Source organism: Notothenia coriiceps, unplaced genomic scaffold, assembly GCF_000735185.1.
Source record: "Notothenia coriiceps isolate Sejong01 unplaced genomic scaffold, NC01 NC01_scaffold00001564, whole genome shotgun sequence".
NCBI classification, from domain to species: domain Eukaryota; kingdom Metazoa; phylum Chordata; class Actinopteri; order Perciformes; family Nototheniidae; genus Notothenia; species Notothenia coriiceps.
Window position 1 is genome coordinate 10,391 of NW_011334265.1, and position 6,532 is coordinate 16,922.

Genomic DNA, 6,532 nt, shown 5'->3' on the forward strand with positions numbered 1-6,532 from the left:
GTATGTTGAATATAAATACATTGCGTAGCCAGGTGAGGGGTGTAATACTAAACGTTAAAACAACTACCCAGAGATAAAAGTAGAACATATACGAGAAAGAAAATTGGGATAAAGATCAACTTAAAGGTGACCTATCATGCTATATTTGAACAATATATTGTAGGGCCATACCTATATAAAGTATATAAATATAGTTTTTTTTTTCAAAACACCAAGAAGATCCTGCATTTTAGCCATGCCTCATTTAGCTCTATATGCTCTTTCCAGCGCTGTTTTTGCAGGGGGCTGATTCTGTGAGATGCAGCTGACCACGCCCCCCTGCAGGAGAGGGGAGCGTGCTTTGAGATCAGAAGAGGGGGAGAAAAAGAGATCTCCGTCCTCCATGTTTTATTCTTATAGAAGTAAGAAGAGAAGTAATGGGGCAGAAACCCTCCTTTTTACGCAGCGGTCCAGACATAGACATCAATATTCAGTTGCCAGTTACTTTGGCATTAGGGCAGAGATATCTAGATACTTTCCAAGGTTTGACATAATGAATTGTGCTACTTTTAAAGCAAGCAACGATATTTTCAAATCTGTAATCAAAAAGCTCCTCAAAAACGCTATCGAAGCAGTTCCTGCCGTTGCTACGTTAGTTCAAACAGTAACAATGGACTATTTTTCTTAGCGAATGCATGTCAATTTAAATCAATACAACTATTTTTTAAATCCATAAAAGCATTTCAATTAATATTGGGAGTCATGTCGTTACTTTGTTGAGAATGTGCCCATGTAATAAGCGGGATAATGTGCACATTGCATAATGTCGGTGTTCTTTTCCCCACAAGTTATTCATTTGTTTTAAAGCAGGAGGCGCAAACGCTTGCCTCGGGGAGGGAGAAAAAGAGCCACAGCGGAGGGAATAAACAGAAGGGCAACCATGGCAACCATGCAAGGGAAGTCTTCTTCGCTGCTTTTGTGGCAGACTACAGCGCCACTTACAGGCCTGGCATATGTACTACAGCGTCTCCAGCGCTTTCGAGCGGCAATGGCCGGCCGTGGCCCAACCTCTCATTCGCTGTAGTACATATGCCAGGCCTGTAAGTGGCGCTGTAGTCTGCCACAANTACTTCTCTCTCTCTCTGTCCTCCCTCCCTCCCCTCCTCTCTCTCCCTCCCTCCTCTGTCCCCCCTCTCTCTCTCTCTCTCTCTCTCTCTCTCACCTGCTTCTCCCCGCTGGGCCTCCGGTGGCTCAGCAGCAGCTCCACGGCGCCCACCACCTCCTTGCGGATGGCGTACAGCAGGGCGTCCCCGGTGTGGATGCCGTGGTCCAGCAGCAGCTCCATGATCTCCAGGTTCTCGTTCTCGATGGCGATGAGCAACGCGCTGCGGCCCAGCGGGTCCAGGCAGTTCACGTCCATGTTGTAGTACACCTCCGCCTCCCGGAGCGCGTGCTTCACCCCCGCATAGTCCCCTGAGGGGAGGGGAGGGGAGGGAGGGAGGGAGGACATAAGGGTTAGAGTCAGATGCTTTAGTTAGGCAAACACACACACACAGATATAAGTATCCCATGCAATCACACACACAGGAGCTCCAACAAGCCGTGTAGGACAGAGAGTGAATACACACATACTACACAGAGATGCTGAATGAGAAACCAATGTGAGTTTGGAACATTGAAACATTTAAATGTATTCTAGTAGACCTCAACAATGGAATTATGATCAGTAGAAATGGCCATGACATGGGACCTTTAAGTGAAACCAGTCCACTTTGTTTCCCACAAATGTATTCATATTTGCAATCCCAGAAAAAATTATAATAAACACAATAAATAAAAATAACCTGTACGGTAAATGCTAGCTTTGTTGAGTTTATTCATTTTAGTGATGATGATAAAAATAGTAATATACAGTATATACCTCCAAGGAGCGGATGCTTTCACGCAGCATCAGTTGGAAGAAAAGCAGCACATATTTTGTAATCTGCCCAGCATGTTCATTCTCCAAAACCAAAAGCCCTGACTCAGCATTTCAAACTGTGGAGTCAGCATTTATCCTCTTAACCGTGGACTTTCAGATTTCAAATTATCAGCTCTGGAGCCATGTCTTCTCATACTAGTTCAGATTTGATCATTTAAAAATGTAAAATACAAAAAATATTAACAATATGACAAAGAAAAAGGAAAACAGTGCAGTAAATCATACATTTACTGTATGTGCACTATATCAGAATTTAGAAGTGGAGGAGCTGTGCAGTTTTAAAGATGTAGCATTATACAGAAAAAGGAAAAATATACTGAATCATTTTTACAGTATGGTGTACAAGTAATGGTTCACAAGATGTGCGTATTGGAACACAAAGTGTCTATAGGAGGTTTGAAGAGGGTGTGACAGGGAGGGTTTGGTTCTCCTGCTTTTCATCGGCGTGAGGTTTTGATCCTGACGGAGCGCAGCCTTCGTGCCAGGTGAAAATCTTTTAGTAACCTTGAATAGGAAGTTCTTCAGAGTGTTTTAAATCCCAGGCTGATGTCATCTACTGTTGTTTTAGTCCTGTGGAGGAAGAGTGGCCATAAATCTCACAGGCTTCTTTGGTCTGTTCCACTTGAGCCCACCATCTGTCCGTGTTAATGAGAGTGGGGATACTCTCTCAGTCACTGGTGTCTTTGTCCACCGCCAGGCTCTGGCATGAGTTATGGACAGGCACACAAGCAGTGAATCAGTAGATTTTTAATAAAAGTTTATTCTTACTTTAATGCAATTTTTATGTTTTTTTCATAGTAGCATGTTTGTTTTTTGTGTCTTTTTACTCCATTTAACATTATGTACGTAAGAGGATGGCATTTTAAGGAGGTATAATAGGGATGCAAAATATATATATTTCTGTATCACTCAAGGATATTTTTGGTAGGTTAAAAGAGTGTAGAGGTAGACACATCCACTTTTAAATGTAGATATGATTTATATATTTGTATTAGTGCTTTATTTGATGTGAACATAAAGTGAAATTGCAAATCATTTCCTTTATTATTTTTAAATAGTTTGTTGTTCTTGAGCAATATACTTCAAGCAGCAAAAAAGCAGAGTTGTTTACGTATTAATATCTGTTTATTTATCTTTTAACAACCGAGTAACCTTGTGGAATTGGTATAATATGTAAGTAAACACAAAGCCCAAGGATTTCTTCTTTAGCAGATATATGCAAGGGGCTCCATACATAACATCATTGGATTTTATAAAGATATATTTTGACTTATTTTAAGTGTATTTTCCTATTTGCATATTCCACCAAGATTTGAAAAAAGTAAAAATACAATAACTGAAGACAAAAATGAAAATGGACAAAAAGTCTCTCAGCGTTTAATGTTAGCTTCAGTTAGCAGTTAGCGTTACTTTAGTGACACATATTCTGCACATAAACTGTAAACTCTAAATCACAAGAACAAGAAGTAGAGCACATCAAAAAGTATTTTATCAATCAAATATGACTGTGAAATAGTTGGCTTAGGGTTGGTTAAGTCCTACTTCCCATTGGAAGTTGCACCGCTCACCAAGTTCAAGAAGTGCAAGAAGCAAGAAGCTGTTATTTCAAGGTTTAATTGGTGCATAAATTAAAAACTATATTTGTCAAGGTGGTGCTGGTTAAATGGTTGCTGCCAAGTGGACTACATTTTTAGCCATCCCTATACTATGTTTAAGGAAATGACCAGGTTAGGGAAGAGGTTTATCCTTGATTGTTGAGTGTGATGGCTACTGGTACAAAGGATTGTCCAAGACACTTTGACGAAGGGATGAGTCCTTGGCTGAATTTGCTCCTCGTCCTCACTAGCTCTGCATGGATGGAGTGGGAGGGGTTTTCCATGATGCGTCCATCTTTTCTCTTTCCGCTCCACCACTTTCTTCAGATTATCAAGTTTTAGTCCAACTACAGAGCTAGCCTTCTTCCAAACTTGGTCATCCTGTAGTCATCATTACCCCAAACTGTGTCAATATCTTTCAGGCCAAATAACGCCTCCTTCTCTTTCTCTGTGCAGGTGACTGGGACTGTCATTCTCTAGATCCTACAGTGTGGCATGTAAGTTTCAGCAAAAACATTACAAATTCTGAACCTAAATAAACTGCCTCAGTCCTGATTTCTTACTGTTACTCATGTACAGAACCAAACAAATACACTTATTCCTAAATGCATTGATACGAATGAAATCCAAACAATACAAAATCAACCAATGACTTAAAACATTTGCTTTCCTCATCTCTCTTCTCCTTATGTCTTTCCCTATCCCCCTTCACAATGCCTCATAACGTTTCCTGTAGCATCCAGTTACATGGCAGCCATCCAAAGAGGGTGACCACCTGATCGGACGCATCACGCTGAGCAAGAGATCGGCAATGCCCCGTGAGGCTGGCTCTCTCCTCGGCCTGAAAGTAAGCATAGAATTGATCACATTCACACCTGAATGTTGCTTGTAAATACCTTATTTGTGTTTGTTAGTGCTAGATTACTTATAATTGGAAAAAGTAACATTTGAAAATCTGTTAGCTGTATGTCGTGCTTGGCAAGACAAATTAAAAAGGTAAAGAGTTTTCCATGAAACAAATGTGTATGTTAAGCAATGACTGAATCCTGCAGAGAACTGGAGACATAAACTAATATTCTTAATATGCATTCTCCTTTCTCCCAAGGTGGTAGGAGGGAAGATGACAGAGATGGGGAGACTTGGGGCCTTCATCACCAAAGTCAAGAAAGGCAGCCTTGCAGATGTTGTTGGACACCTACGAGCGGGTGCGAACATATTGTTTTTATGCAGCTGCTTCTGTACCTTATGTAGGGTATCAAGTCAAGGTTATATAATTCATATTTATCCAGGAGTGGACACCAACAATTGTTAATTGTCAACAGACACACAATCTGTGGGTTGACATTGTTAGCCATTGCTGAGAACCCCTATCTTACTCAGAATCGTGATTAGAATTATGTTGTAGCCTAAAGTACAGAGTGCAGAGGTTACAGGACAACCCATTGCTCTGAGTTTTGACACTTCTTGAAGCCATCACCACATATCAGAGATGCTCACAAGCCCTTTTTTTCAAGTCCAAGTCAAGTTTCAAGTCTTAAAACTAGTATCAAAGTCAAGTATCAAGTCTTTGAGGGTCAATGCCGAGACGAGTCTCAAGTCTTTGAGTTACATTCAAAATCAACTCTTCAGTCTTTGAGGTAGACTTTAGGTCAAGGATCAAGCTTTTGAGCTACAGTCCAAGTCAAGTCTTTGAGTTAGGTTACAAGTCAGGTTTTTTAGTATTTTAGCTTGAGTCCAAGTCAAGTGTTAAGTCTTGCAGGGTCATGTCCAAGTGAAGTCTCAGGGTTTTGAGCTAGAGTCCAAGTCTAGTCTCAAGTATTTTAGTGGCAAGTCAAAATCAGCTTTCAAGTCTTCAAGTCAAGCCTCAAGTACTTAAGCTTGATTTCAGGTCAAGTCTCTGTGCTTTTATCTGCAGTCCAAGTCAATCGCTAAAATATTTGAGCTATATTCCACGTCAAGTCTGAAGCTAAAATGTAATCCAAGTCAGGAAGTCTTAAAACTAAAGTCCATATTAAGTTTCAAGTCTTTGAGCAGTAAGCCAAAATCTACTCTTAAGTCTTTCAGCTAGATTCCAAGTCAAGTTCAAAGTCTTTAAACTTGAGTCCAAGTCAATTATTGAGTCTTGAAGCTACAGTCCAAGAAAATTCTAAAGTCTTTGAGGGTCAGGTCCAAATCAGGTCTCAGTTCTTTGAGCTAGCGTTCAAGTCAAGTTGCAGGTATTTTAAAGGGGACCTATCATGCAAAATGCACTTTTGTACGTATTTTATACATGAATATGTGTCCCCGGTGTTCCAGGGAACTCACCAAGTGTCACACACAACCCTCTCTATTTTCCTCCATACCCAAATCTCTAAAAAAGGGGCTGCAACGGATCTGATACAGACTGATCCAGATTTGAACACTGTCCTGACGTCAGGACGGTGGCGCTGCGGCTATTGGTCAATTCTCCACCTATCAGGGGAATGAGAGGTTGGGCCACGGCCGGCCATTGCTGCTCGAAAGCGCTGGAGACGCTGTAGTCTATATGCCAGGCCTGTAAGTGGCGCTGTAGTCTGCCACAAAAGCAGCGAAGAAGACTTCCCTTGCATGGTTGGCATGGTTGCCCTTCTGTTTATTCTCCGCTGTGGCTCTTTTTCTCCCTCCCCGAGGCAAGCGTTTGCGCCTCCTGCTTTAAAACAAATGAATAATGACTCTATATAATCATATGTAGCCTAAGGGATAATGTGCAGCGATGCAGTCATTATGGGGAAAAGAACACCCACAGGCTGATCAGGAGCCCGACGCCAAGCGGAGGGATCTAGACCGGCATGAAGGTGTCATTTTCCCCATAATGACCAAGTCGCTGCACATTATCCCGCTTATTACATGGCCACATTCTCAACAAAGTAACGATATGACTCCCAATATTAATTGAAATGCTTTTATGGATTTAGAAAATGATTTTATTGATTTAAAAAGTAGTTGTATGTATTGATTT

The 6,532-nt window shown here is 41.2% G+C and overlaps 1 long non-coding RNA gene across 1 annotated transcript; it reads left to right on the forward strand.

The window, feature by feature from the left end:
* The first annotated feature begins 4,007 nt into the window (after positions 1–4,007).
* Positions 4,008–4,760, forward strand: LOC104962772 (uncharacterized). Its single transcript, XR_800242.1, has 3 exons — positions 4,008–4,052; positions 4,292–4,402; positions 4,661–4,760. It is a non-coding gene; the product is annotated as an uncharacterized lncRNA (long non-coding RNA).
* Positions 4,761–6,532: the final 1,772 nt, after the last annotated feature.